We start from the raw sequence: 14300 nt of genomic DNA on the forward strand, positions 1-14300 counted from the left end.
GGGTGGGGGGTAAATTAGGCAAGATTCCTGATTGGTTAAATGAGGTAGGAAGCATTATCCTGTCTTGATCCGAATTATTAGTAATATTGTCTGGACTGGATAGCCAAAGTGTCCTAAGCTCAGCTCTTCTGCCCAATTACGCCATCGATGCCATGCTTGTATTGGAAGCCACCAGTTGGAGCATTGACACTCTTGTACTGGAAGCCACCAATTAGGGTATAGACTGGGTCCCATTCTTGTCATCAAGACTCTTCTATAAAGAACTGAATTTTTGGCTAAAATTAAAAAAAATTGGCCCCAGGGTTACAGAAATTGTATGTTGGGGGGGCACCTAGCCCTCCTGTTGGATGCCGGGGCACAGTCTGATGTAACAGTAGGTTCCTGGTGTCGGGATGCTTTGCGTACTGACTCCCGGAAAGCTCCTTTTTTCTGGGAGCCTTCAGGACATTTTGGGTGCGTCAGACAGTGTGACTAATTCCCTGATCTCAGACACAATAATGGGTGCAGTTTCATAGGAAGTCAATCAGTCGATTTAGAATTACTGCCTCATCCACAGGGTCCGGCGGATATAAAGGTGGGCATTCATGTGGTCTCTGGGTGCTGGTGCCACCTCTGCACCCCCGGTAGTTACACCCCTGCTGCCAGTTGTGGCTCACATGACGTTGCAGGTGTTTCTTGCACTCGAGCTCCGCTGCCGCCTCCTCCTATGTCAATATGTACAGACGTATTTTATATCCTGGCACTTGTAAAGCGTTTATAACATCCCGGCCAATCTACCATCCAAACAGGAGCAGTTATAGGGCTCCATTGTTATCAACTGGCTCCTGGCTAAATTAAATGTTCAGAGGTCATAAATGATGGCCTTTGTTTATAGTCTGTAACCATGGTGATTCATAGTTCTGCATCGGAGCTGTAAACACAATATCGTGACTATATATCAATACTATCTGAAAGCTTGAGTCATTTTTTTGTTATTTTAGAGGCATAATTTCCAAAACTGCAGACATCCTTTAATTCCTTTAAGGAGATTTGCCGGATTCCAGTCGATTAGCAAGGTCGGTAGTTTCTGGCAGCTGGAAGAGTCCTTTGTGATTCTTTGACGCCTTCCGGGATCCCCGTTGCGGAATTTGATTAGCCAGGGTTGGCGCAACTTCATTATTGTGGCGTGACAAAAAGATGACGTCGCGCCAGAGCCGCTTATCAATAGCAACGACAGGGATCCCGAAAGATGTAAGTAGTTCGCAGAGCTTGCGACCAAAGACTACTGACCTGGCCACTAGACCAGTGTCCCGGGAATCCATCACTACACTTTACCAGATAAAATACGGAAAAAAAATAAAAACAATTCCAAGTGCGGTGGAAAAAAAATGCCATTGTTTGCTTTTGTTGTTTTTTTTTTTTACCGTGTTCACTGAGGGGTAAAAATGAGCTGACAACTTGATTTACCAGGTCAGTACAATTACGGAGAAACCAAAGTCATATAGATTTTTAATTATTTTAGTGGGCTGAAAAAAAACAAACAAAAAAAAAAAAACAAAAACAACAAAACTGATCTTTGCAAAAAAAACAAAACAAAAAACAAACACCTTGGCGTCGCCATTTTCTGAGACCTATTTTTTATTTTTTTCTGCATTGATGGAGCAATGTGAGGGCTTGTTTTATGCGCACTGAGCTGTTATTGGTGACATTACATTTTGGGGTACCTACGATGTTTTGATCACTTTTTATTGCATTTTTGATGGGAGGTCAAATTTACCTCCTGTCCATCCCTCTGCCTCCTATTTACCTCATGTCCCATCCCTCTCCTTCACATTTACCTCATGTCGAGCCCTCTCCCTCATGTCCCATCCCTCTGCCTCATCCCTCTGCCTCCTATTTACCTCACGTCCATCCCTCTGCCTCCTATTTACCTCACGTCCATCCCCCTGCCTCCTATTTACCTAACGTCCATCCCCCTGCCTCCTATTTACCTCACGTCCATCCCCCTGCCTCCTATTTACCTCACGTCCATCCCTCTGCCTCCTATTTACCTCACGTCCATCCCTCTGCCTCCTATTTACCTCACGTCCATCCCTCTGCCTCCTATTTACCTCACGTCCATCCCTCTGCCTCCTATTTACCTCATGTCCCATCCCTCTCCTTCACATTTACCTCATGTCGAGCCCTCTCCCTCATGTCCCATCCCTCTGCCTCATCCCTCTGCCTCCTATTTACCTCACGTCCATCCCTCTGCCTCCTATTTATCTCACGTCCATCCCTCTGCCTCCTATTTACCTCACGTCCATCCCTCTGCCTCCTATTTACCTCACGTCCATCCCTCTGCCTCCTATTTACCTCACGTCCATCCCTCTGCCTCCTATTTACCTCACGTCCATCCCCCTGCCTCCTATTTACCTCACGTCCATCCCCCTGCCTCCTATTTACCTCACGTCCATCCCCCTGCCTATTTACCTCACGTCCATCCCTCTGCCTCCTATTTACCTCATGTCCATCCCTCTGCCTCCTATTTACCTCATGTCCCATCCCTCTCCTTCATATTTACCTCATGTCGAGCCCTCTCCCTCATGTCCCATCCCTCTGCCTCCTATTTACCTCACGGCCATCCCTCTGCCTCCTATTTACCTCACGGCCATCCCTCTGCCTCCTATTTACCTCACGTCCCTCCCTCTGCCTCCCATTTATCTCACGTCCATCCCTCTGCCTCATATTTACCTCACGTCCATCCCTCTGCCTCATATTTACCTCACGTCCATCCATCTACCTTTTATTTACCTCACGTCCATCTACCTCCTATTTACCTCATAACCATCCCCCTCTGCCTCCTATTTACCTCATAACCATCCCTCTCCCCCTCCTATTTACCTCATATCCATCCATCTCACTCATATTTACTTCATATCCATGTGCCTCATATTGACGCCATTGCTGTGGCACACCTCCTGTCCATCCCTCTGCCTCCTATTTACCTCATGTCCCATCCCTCTCCTTCACATTTACCTCATGTCGAGCCCTCTCCCTCATGTCCCATCCCTCTGCCTCATCCCTCTGCCTCCTATTTACCTCACGTCCATCCCTCTGCCTCCTATTTACCTCACGTCCATCCCTCTGCCTCCTATTTACCTCACGTCCATCCCTCTGCCTCCTATTTACCTCACGTCCATCCCTCTGCCTCCTATTTACCTCACGTCCATCCCTCTGCCTCCTATTTACCTCACGTCCATCCCTCTGCCTCCTATTTACCTCACGTCCATCCCTCTGCCTCCTATTTACCTCACGTCCATCCCCGTGCTTCATATTTACCTCATGTCCATCCCTCTGCCTCCTATTTACCTCATGTCCCATCCCTCTCCTTCATATTTACCTCATGTCGAGCCCTCTCCCTCATGTCCCATCCCTCTTCCTCCTATTTACCTCACGTCCATCCCTCTGCCTCCTATTTACCTCACGTCCCTCCCTCTGCCTCCCATTTATCTCACGTCCATCCCTCTGCCTCCTATTTACCTCACGTCCATCCCCGTGCTTCATATTTACCTCATGTCCATCCCTCTCCTTCACATTTACCTCATGTCGAGCCCTCTCCCTCATGTCCCATCCCTCTGCCTCATCCCTCTGCCTCCTATTTACCTCACGTCCATCCCCGTGCTTCATATTTACCTCATGTCCATCCCTCTGCCTCATATTTACCTCATGTCCCATCCCTCTCCTTCACATTTACCTCATGTCGAGCCCTCTCCCTCATGTCCCATCCCTCTGCCTCCTATTTACCTCACGGCCATCCCTCTGCCTCCTATTTACCTCACGGCCATCCCTCTGCCTCCTATTTACCTCACGGCCATCCCTCTGCCTCCTATTTACCTCACGGCCATCCCTCTGCCTCCTATTTACCTCACGTCCCTCCCTCCCATTTATCTCACGTCCATCCCTCTGCCTCCTATTTACCTCACGTCCATCCCCGTGCTTCATATTTACCTCATGTCCATCCCTCTGCCTCATATTTACCTCACGTCCATCCCTCTGCCTCATATTTACCTCACGTCCATCCCTCTGCCTCATATTTACCTCACGTCCATCCATCTACCTTTTATTTACCTCCCGTCCATCTATCTACCTCCTATTTACCTCATAACCATCCCCCTCTGCCTCCTATTTACCTCATAACCATCCCCCTCTCCCCCTCCTATTTACCTCATATCCATCCATCTCACTCATATTTACTTCATATCCATGTGCCTCATATTGACGCCATTGCTGTGGCACACGTTGCATTTCTCTTCTCATTAGTAATGACCTCTTCACCATTAGATCTCTATGCCGCACGTAGGGGAGGGATATCAGGAGGGAAGCTACTGAGTATGTGCATCCACCACAGAAGGTGGCCCTACACTCTAGCTGCAGGGGGCGCGATTACAGCTGAAATCTAATGTATCTACAACACCGCACACCAGCGTCCATATTACAAATACGCTTCTTTTGACGTGCCCCATTGAGTTTGTGAATCATATTTTTTTAATGGGGGCAGTAGTCGCACATGCTCAGTAATGCCGCATTCACACCGCAGAGCTTGGGTCCCCTGTTGTAGTGATTATGGGTTCCCAGTGAGTTTTCAGTTAGTAGGCATATACAGTCACTGCTCCATTAACCCTTTTGTGCACCCTGACTTACTCGCACTTGTATGGAGCAGCAAAAGAATAAAAAACTAAAAAAAACCACAAAAATAAAAAATGGCTTAGACCTGAAGCACTTACGTGACTGGGACTCCTATAGACAGTTCTGTCTAGTCCTAGCAGTGGGACCCCTCCCGGCGATCACACATTTCTAACATTTCCCGTGGACAGGTGATATATGTTGCGTATTGGACATCCCCTTTAAGGTTTCTTGACAAGTCCTCAAAAGACCTAAGTAACGTCACCTGCAAAAGGGTTTGATGATCGCAGATTTACAGCTGAAAAACAAAGTCGTCTCATCCAAGTGACAACTGAGATCGCCAACCCAAACCGAGCGTCCCGCATGGAAGACGTGCGACCAGACATGTCGCCGCGTCGCCTTAGTCTCCGGACTGTGACAGCTCACCCGCAGAGAAAGACGAAATTCCATACAGTACAGACATAGTGACTGAGCAAGAAAAATAAAAATACACAAAAGGGGGCATTTTTTTATTTATTTTTTTAATACATGCATGTATTTGGGGCTAAAAATCGTTTTTAAAATTAGGTTTCATAAACATTTTGATGAATTTACCTTCTACAGACACATTCTGCAAAGTCTAATGTTGGCTGCAGAATGAGCTAACTGAGAATCGGTCAGTGAGCTCGTTCATATAGAATGATCGGAGAGTTTGTGTCTCTTATCTGTCTTTTTCTGAGCTCCTCTCAGTAGATTGATCTGGATCTGCTCCATGAGCCAAAGCAAGCTCCAGGTCCTGCCAGGGGCAGATATGGACAGCTGAGGGCCACTTTACATTAACTCTCGGACCACTTCATCCGCCATACTTGCAAACCACATCTTGTATATCAGAACAGATGCTTAGGCATAACCTCCCTGGTGGTCTAGGGTAGTAGAAAGGTTAACGTCATCGCCCTTTGTGATCCAGAATAAGGAGGACGTTTATATTTACATCCACAGTGAAATATTGTGTCCTGTAACAAAAACCTCTAGAAAAGCAGGTTTTGCTGCCCTCATCCCCAACAACAAGTTAAAACCACTTTTTCAGATTATATCAGTCTACGGTAAAATATCCAGGATCTGTCCCGATTCTCATGCTCTGTAACTTACCATCCACTCTTTTAGGCCGAATTCACACATCCGTTGTTCTGAACAGTATTTCAACAGTATTTTAAAGTCAAACCCAGGTGAGGCTCCTGAACACAGAACAGGTCCGTTTCTTTTGACTATAGTTTTTTTCTAATAGGATCCACTTCCAATTTTTGCTTAGAAAAACTGACTGGGGCCTGGTTTCCTTTTTGTCAGCATTCTACCAGCACTATAGGCGCTGGAATTTAGTTTCCCTCACTCTCCAGTCTGTATTGCTCCTGGCATTGTCCAATGGCTTGGCTGCTATGAATTGAAAGCCACATCACTTTCATATATGCGTCCTGACAGGTAAGCAAAGGTCGAAAGACAATGACCCACCCAACTTCCTGTAGAGAGACAAACACTAACCCCCACATTAAATACCAGCTCACATATATTGTAAAGAGACAAATGCTCACCATCACTACATGTAGAGAGGCAAAGACCTATCCCGACTTTCTATATAAAGTCAAAAGATCCGCCCGCCCCCACTTCCAGCAGCGGGGCAAAGACCCGCTCCCACTTCCTGCAGCGGGGCAAAGACCCGCTCCCACTTCCTGCAGCGGGGCAAAGACCCGCCCCCACTTCCTGCAGCGGGGCAAAGACCCGCCCCCACTTCCTGCAGCGGGGCAAAGACCCGCCCCCACTTCCTGCAGCGGGGCAAAGACCCGCCCCCACTTCCTGCAGCGGGGCAAAGACCCGCCCCCACTTCCAGCAGCGGGGCAAAGACCCGCCCCCACTTCCAGCAGCGGGGCAAAGACCCGCCCCCACTTCCAGCAGCGGGGCAAAGACCCGCCCCCACTTCCTGCAGTGGGGCAAAGATCCGCCCCCACTTCCTGCAGCGGGGCAAAGACCCGCCCCCACTTCCTGCAGCGGGGCAAAGACCCGCCCCCACTTCCTGCAGCGGGGAAAAGACCCGCCCCCACTTCCAGCAGCGGGGAAAAGACCCGCCCCCACTTCCAGCAGCGGGGAAAAGACCCGCCCCCACTTCCAGCAGCGGGGAAAAGACCCGCCCCCACTTCCAGCAGCGGGGAAAAGACCCGCCCCCACTTCCAGCAGCGGGGAAAAGACCCGCCCCCACTTCCAGCAGCGGGGAAAAGACCCGCCCCCACTTCCAGCAGCGGGGAAAAGACCCGCCCCCACTTCCAGCAGCGGGGAAAAGTCCCGCCCCCCATTTCCTATAAATAGAATTGAAGGGAGAAATTATAATATAGATTTACATGTGCTATGTTTATTTTTATTCTAGTGGAAAATCCTTTGTGGCCACCAGATTATCCTCTCCCTTTAGGACCCTGCATTTCTACATGACTTTGTGGCTGCGTTGACACTGGCGTAAAACTCGGGGGCTTCCTGATATTTTATCAGGTGGCACTCGCTCCATTGTTATACTGTAGGGCAGTGGAGATTCGATATGAGAAAAAAAAAAATTGCAGCAAGTGGCAGTGTAGATCAGAAGACGCTAACCCATTCAATCCAATGGGTAGGTGCAGACTCCACTCAGATGTCATCACAGACAATGGAGAAATCTCTGTTCTCCGCACCTGTGATCCGATTCTGTTGCGTGCGAGAATTGTATCCCAGTGAGTGACGCTCAGTCACGCTCACAGCAGAGCGTCATTAACATAATCGCATCCCATTCTCTTGTGCGAGAACCTGTGCCCGTGTGAGCGAAGCCTATAACAATCACAAATATACACAGTCTCAACCAAAGCAAGATGCATTATTCACTGGTGTTCATCTACTGATGTAAGAATAATTATTATAGCGCCATTTATTCCAGGGCACTTTACAAGTGAAAAGGGGAACAAAGTAAACAAAAAGGACAATAATCATAATAGAATCAACCTCACCTCTTTTTCAGTCCGGAACCATCCTAGGATCTTTTTTGAGTTCTTTTTAAGTAGGAACATAAAGTCTTCAGACCTAGTATGTCAGGCTCTGCCGCCAATCCCGCTCATAAAGACGGGCACCGAAACGAAACCCGATGATGCTGGTACCTTTGGTACATTATATCCAGTTGTGACCTCCTGTATAAACAGAAACCGCAAGGCAAGTGTGAACCGAGCCTTAGAATACCGTTATGTAAGGACGAGCAAATCTACTTATAAATACATATATGGCTATATTCCAAATGACATTTTTCACTCTCATTTGGGCAAAATTGCTGAAAACAAAATGTTCACCATTCCATTTCTGACCTCATATTGCGCTAAATGCAGCCCTAGGGATATAGGATTTGTAATGAAGGAGGTTTAGGAGCCCATTAGGTGAATGCAGTGAGCGCTGCCGGGTGGAGTCACATTTATTTGCAGGTGCAGTTTAATTCCTTGGGTGAATAGGTGCTATACGAATTTTCTCCAAGGAGCTAATGACCATGGTCTCTATAGAGGCTGACCTGTGTGTATATGAGTCTCCAGTGGTGCTGCCCCCGAAACATACAGATTTGCCCAAACAGATTGGATTAATACAGGTAAGTGATCAGACTGGCGCTGATTTTCAGCCCTTCTCTGTACATGTACAGTATGTAGTCAGATAGAGGTAGGGCACCATGATGCCACCATCCCCCGTCCTTCAGAAATCACATGAGTATCAATGTAAGGTTTTGCATGGGCGAGTGCAATCTGATAAAACATCGAACTGCACTCGCACCAGTGCAAACCTATGGGGCAGCTTCCATCTGTGATTGATTTCTCATGCCATAGCGGCATGCAGAATGAATCATAGCATGCTGTGTTTGTCTCAGCTCACGCACCCCCATACAAGTCTATGGGAGCATGTGAAACATCGCACTTCACTCGCATGTCATTTGACTACAGTGTGATGTACACAGTGACAGGCTGGGGAGGAGATGGGGAAAAAGTGCTCCCCCCCCCCCCTCTTCTCTGCAGCTGTGATCCGTTCGCATCACAGTTGCATGATGCTCGCAGCAGAGGGCCATTAGCATATCGCTTCCAATGCATCCATTACGCAGTGTTTCTGCAGCGATTTGGAGCGCACGTGCTGACAAATCGCTGCAGAATTTTCAGCATGGACACTACGCAACGTGCGCACATAGCCTTACTGTTGTGGAAAAAAACTCAGACCGCCCATAGATGACTTTATTTATTTATTTATTTTTAATTTTCTCGGACTGTCAAATTGTAGCACGTTGAGAATTGTTTTTTTTCCTTTTTAAAAATGTCCCTATGTGCGAGAAAATTGGATGACACTCATACCACACTCTGATCAGAATAATCGGTCCGTTTTTCTTGGCCGTGGAAAAATCGGACGTGTGAATGAGCTCTAAGTGATAACAATGCCTGACTGGAAAGCTTCAAACTCCCCACTCCACAACTACGAGTGACTATTACCTGAAATATATATATATATATATATATATATATATATATATATATATATATATATATATATATATATATATAATTGATATTGGTATAATAATAATAATTTATTCATTTATATAGCGCTATTTAATTCCATAGCACTTTACATACATTGGCAACACTGTCCCCATTGGGGCTCACAATCTAAGGTCCCTAACTGTATGTTTTTGGAGTGTGGGAGGAAACCGGAGAACCCGGAGGAAACCCACGCAAACACGGGGAGAACATACAAACTCCTTACAGATGGTGTCCTTGGTGGGAATTGAACCCAGGACCCCAGCGCTGCAAGACTGCAGTGCTAACCACTGAGCCACCACCAGACTGCAGTGCTAACCACTGAGCCACCGTGCCGCCCGGTATCTGGTTCTTTCGACATTGCAGTACATAGGTTCGTTCTTTTCAGTCGGAATCCACCTGGGAGACGTTGTGTGCACATACCCTAATGGGTGACCTCGTGGTGGTCCCTGACTGCGTCCACAATTGCCGCCTGTCCGCAGAGTTTTCAGCCACATTGCATCCTTGCTGTGACTGCTTTGTGAGAATTCCTCTATGGCCAGGGTTACACTTGCAATTGCAAAATCAGTCCGATTCTCATGCCGGAGAGTAGGATGATTTTTTTTTTTTCAGTTTTCATCCGTGTGCTGTCAGTGTGCTGTCAGTGTGCAATCCGTTTTTTTCCTCTGCAGCTGTTACTCATTAACAGTCTTGTACAGGAGCATTTACAGTGTTCTTTGCTACATGATGGAATTGTGTTGAGAAAAACGGATGTTACTAGGATGGTCCGTGTGACATCCGTTTTTTTTCTCGCACCCATAGACTTGCATTGGAGAGACTCGTACGAGAAACTCTAGAAATCGCAGCATGCTGCTTTTTTTTTTTTTTTCTCTCTCAGTCCGAATTGGACTGAGAAAAAAGCAGATGAGAGCTGCCTCATTGATTAACATTGGTCCGAGTGCAATGCGAGATTTTCTCGCATTGCACTCGTGCGAGTCAATCGCAAGTGTGACGCCGGCCTGAAGTATTATTCTGATCTAAGTCTTTTAGCACTCGAGGTGGAGCAAAGGAAACAGCCGAGAGCCGTTACATTCCGCCATTTTCATATGTCCCTTCATTCCTATAGCAGTGGTCGTGAAGTGATGGCCACCTCCTATGTGTGTGATCAGTGAAGTGTGAAGGGCAAGTATATCAGAGTGGACTAGGGCAGGGGCAGACACTGAGCGCAAATGGCCCCCCCCGACCCACCCCCGCCTCTTGGGGGTCATCCATTTTAAGCTTTATTGTGCTCCTCATCTTGCAGTGGGAAAAAAAAATTATAAAATCAGACTTGCTCATTTTCACTTGACCTAGCTTCATCTATATTTACAGGCTGCAGCGATATCGCATGTGATCACTTTAGCCAATCACAGGGCTCCGCAGCTTATGCCATCTACCTTGGCATGATGGCTGAGCTCTGTGATTGGCTTAGGCAGTCACATGTTTTAGTCATGACATCATGGCTGCAAAAATAAACCAGAGCAGTAGCAAAGAGGAGCATCGTAGCACAGAGATACAGTACATATATACGAGGGGTCTCAAACTCGGCTGGGTGTATGGGCCGCACACAGAAAAAAAAATAATTTGAGGGGCCGTATTCTTTTCAGGACAAAGTGACATTGTTAGTGCCAGTGGTACCAATTTTTATTTTTTTTTACATTTTATCCCTTTTTTGTAAGTAATATAGTTTTATAATTAGCACCACATAGTAATTTTGGCCAACATCTTGAAGTAATATGCCCCATCCTGTTTCCCATTTTGCAAAAATGTGCCCATCCTTGTCCCCTTGTAGTAATGTGCTCATCCTTATTTCCATCCAGTAGTAATGTGCCCTCACGCAGGACCCCTTCTTGTAGTAATGTGCCCTCACGCAGGACCCCTTCTTGTAGTAATGTGCCCTCACGCAGGACCCCTTCTTGTAGTAATGTGCCCTCACGCAGGACCCCTTCTTGTAGTAATGTGCCCTCACGCAGGACCCCTTCTTGTAGTAATGTGCCCTCACGCAGGACCCCTTCTTGTAGTAATGTGCCCTCACGCAGGACCCCTTCTTGTAGTAATGTGCCCTCACGCAGGACCCCTTCTTGTAGTAATGTGCCCTCACGCAGGACCCCTTCTTGTAGTAATGTGCCCTCACGCAGGACCCCTTCTTGTAGTAATGTGCCCTCACGCAGGACCCCTTCTTGTAGTAATGTGCCCTCACGCAGGACCCCTTCTAGTAGTAATGTGCCCCCACGCAGGACACCCCTTCTAGTAGTAATGTGCCCCCACGCAGGACACCCCTTCTAGTAGTAATGTGCCCCCACGCAGGACACCCCTTCTAGTAGTAATGTGCCCCCACGCAGGACACCCCTTCTAGTAGTAATGTGCCCCCACGCAGGACACCCCTTCTAGTAGTAATGTGCCCCCACGCAGGACACCCCTTCTAGTAGTAATGTGCCCCCACGCAGGACACCCCTTCTAGTAGTAATGTGCCCCCACGCAGGACACCCCTTCTAGTAGTAATGTGCCCCCACGCAGGACCACTAAACACACACACACCAAAACCTTCTTCTCACCTGTCCTCTGTTCCGTCAGCGGCGGCTCCTGGACCCGGTAATGATCGCAGCCGCTGTCATCACTGAGCGTTCTGCTGGTGTGCGCAGAGCCAAATTATCGCTGCACAACAGCCACTGGCCAATCACAGGCAAGCAGCTGAGGTCATACGCAGCAGGTGCTTGCCTCTGATTGGCGGGTGGCTGTTATTGCGTTCTGCAGCGAGAACTTGACTGCGCAGCATTGGCAAAATGGTCAGCTGAAATAAATAGCTGGCGGCTGCGGCCCCTGCACCGGCCACCATCTTTACCGGTTCCACGGGCCTGCGGGCCACGTGTTTGAGACCTCTGATATATACGCATATAATATAGACCCAGTCACACACACACACACACTATAAATACAGAGACATATACTGTATATGCACACATACTATTTAGAGATACACACAGAGATATACTGTATGCACACATCCACACGCATTTTATATATATATGTATGTATGTATATATATATATATATATATATATATATATATATAATCATATTAGTATGCATAGGCATATATGCATAGAGATATATATACCATACACATACACACACATTGATATACAGTACAAGCAACATAGGTATGTAAAAACAAGGTGCATACTCTCCTCTGTATCTTCATAAGTTGCTGATGACCGGTGGAGTTATTCCTGCACTTCTTCTCTTGCTGTGGATGTGCGGCCTCCATCTTGCGGCCTCCATCTTGCTGCTGTCCCTCAGCTCTGCCCTCCACTCCTGCAGGAATCCGCTCCTCTTTGGCTGCGGCCTCCATGCTCTCCTTGCATGTTCTCCCCGCGCTGTCAGCCGGGGGAGGGGCGGAGTGTACTGCATGGGTGCACTGCATAGTAAGGGCCACTGGAAATATATATGTATTGCAGTGCATGGCCCTCCTGTAGTTGTGAGGGGCCCCCTCCCCTCTGGACCCCGTGCAGCTGGGTCAGAATTAAGTTAAGGGTCTTTTATCTTAAGTCCTGTTCTTCAAATAAGTAGTTTGATAACCTGGTCCCAACATGAGGCATGCCTAGTTTTCCTGTGAAGCAGAGCCACAGGCTGGTCTTCATAAGAGATCACTATCTTCATAATATACAGAAGGGATTGCAGTATATAGTACAAGTAATCGCAGGTCAAAGTGCCATCTAGGGACTAAAATATAAGGGGTAATTTAACTATATACAACTGCCATCTGGTTAAAAGAAAAAACTCCTAGTGTAAACAGTAAAAAAAAAATATTATAGTAAAAAGAAATTTTGCTTTTTTTTTGGGTGCTGTGTCCTTTCCCCACAACCTTAAAAAAAGGCACAAAAAAGCACTTAAAGCATTCTATGTGCCCTAAAATGACACCAATAAAACCTACAGTAAGGCATGTAAAAAAACAATCTGATACAGGTCCATTGATTGGGGGGGGGGGGACATGTTGGCTTTTTGGAGAAAGTTAGGGGGAAAAATGAAATATTTCGGAAAAGGGGCTACTTAAATTCCCAGATAAGTCTGTATATAGTATATGTACAGGAGATGTATATAGTGCATATACATGTATATATAGTACTGTTCAAAAGTGCATTGTGCCATGTACTGCTTGTGTAAAGGGCTGGGGTCCACTGCTCCTCATGGTGGGTCAGTCCGAGCCTGGATGGAAAGGAGTGCAAACAGTATGGCAAAACTGAATTATTTTATTTTTGCAATGTGCACGGCGCCGATCACTGCCTGCATAGAGCGGTCACAGATGATCACTTTTGCCAGCAATTTAACAGCTTCCGCTGACGTAACGTCAGCAGAGCATTTGCTTACTTTCCGTTCGTCTCTTTGCGGGGTGTGACTGCTGAGGCTGCTTTCACACACCCGGTTTTTGCCGTCAGGCACAATCTGGCGAAATGCGGATAAAACTGATCCGGCGCCGGATCCTTTTTATTCCCTATTGACTTGTATTAGCACCGGATTGTGCTGCATGGTCTTGCGTTGCATGTGGCATCCGCCAGATCCGGTGAAATTTCTTCGCCCGGCTGCTGGAAAGGACGCAGCATGGAACGTTTTTTTGTGTCTGGCAAAAAACCAGACCATGCCGGATCCGGCGCCATCCGGCATGTTGTATAATGGAAGCCTATGGGCGTTGGATCCGTTGTCATCCGGCATATGACGGAATCCAACTACGGATCCGTTTTTTTTTTAACTGAGCATGCTTAGTATTACAACGGATCCATCGAAAAATGGAAGGAATGCATGGAAGAAAAATGATGCAACAAATCCGTTTTTTCACCGGATCGTGCCTGATGACAAAAATCGGATGTGTGAAAGCAGCCTAAGGCTGTTTTCACACATCCTGTTTTTGCAGTGCGGCTCAATCCGGCTCAAAAATTTATGCAACAGATGCGGCGGAAAAAACGGATCCGTTGCATTAATTTTTCCATGCGGCGCATCAGTTTTTGACGGATGCGGCTTGATACTGAGCATGCGCAGTTCAAAAAACCGCATCTGGCGGCCAGATGCGGTTTTTGCCGCAGGGCGTCCATAGGCTTG

General features: G+C 47.2%; 1 protein-coding gene across 3 annotated transcripts in view; it reads left to right on the plus strand.

Moving 5' to 3' along the window:
* ANO1 (anoctamin 1) overlaps positions 1-14300 on the plus strand; it is a 197200-nt gene that overhangs the window by 90551 nt on the left and 92349 nt on the right. The window lies entirely within an intron of this gene.

This window comes from Anomaloglossus baeobatrachus, chromosome 10, assembly GCF_048569485.1.
Source record: "Anomaloglossus baeobatrachus isolate aAnoBae1 chromosome 10, aAnoBae1.hap1, whole genome shotgun sequence".
In the NCBI taxonomy this organism is placed as follows: domain Eukaryota; kingdom Metazoa; phylum Chordata; class Amphibia; order Anura; family Aromobatidae; genus Anomaloglossus; species Anomaloglossus baeobatrachus.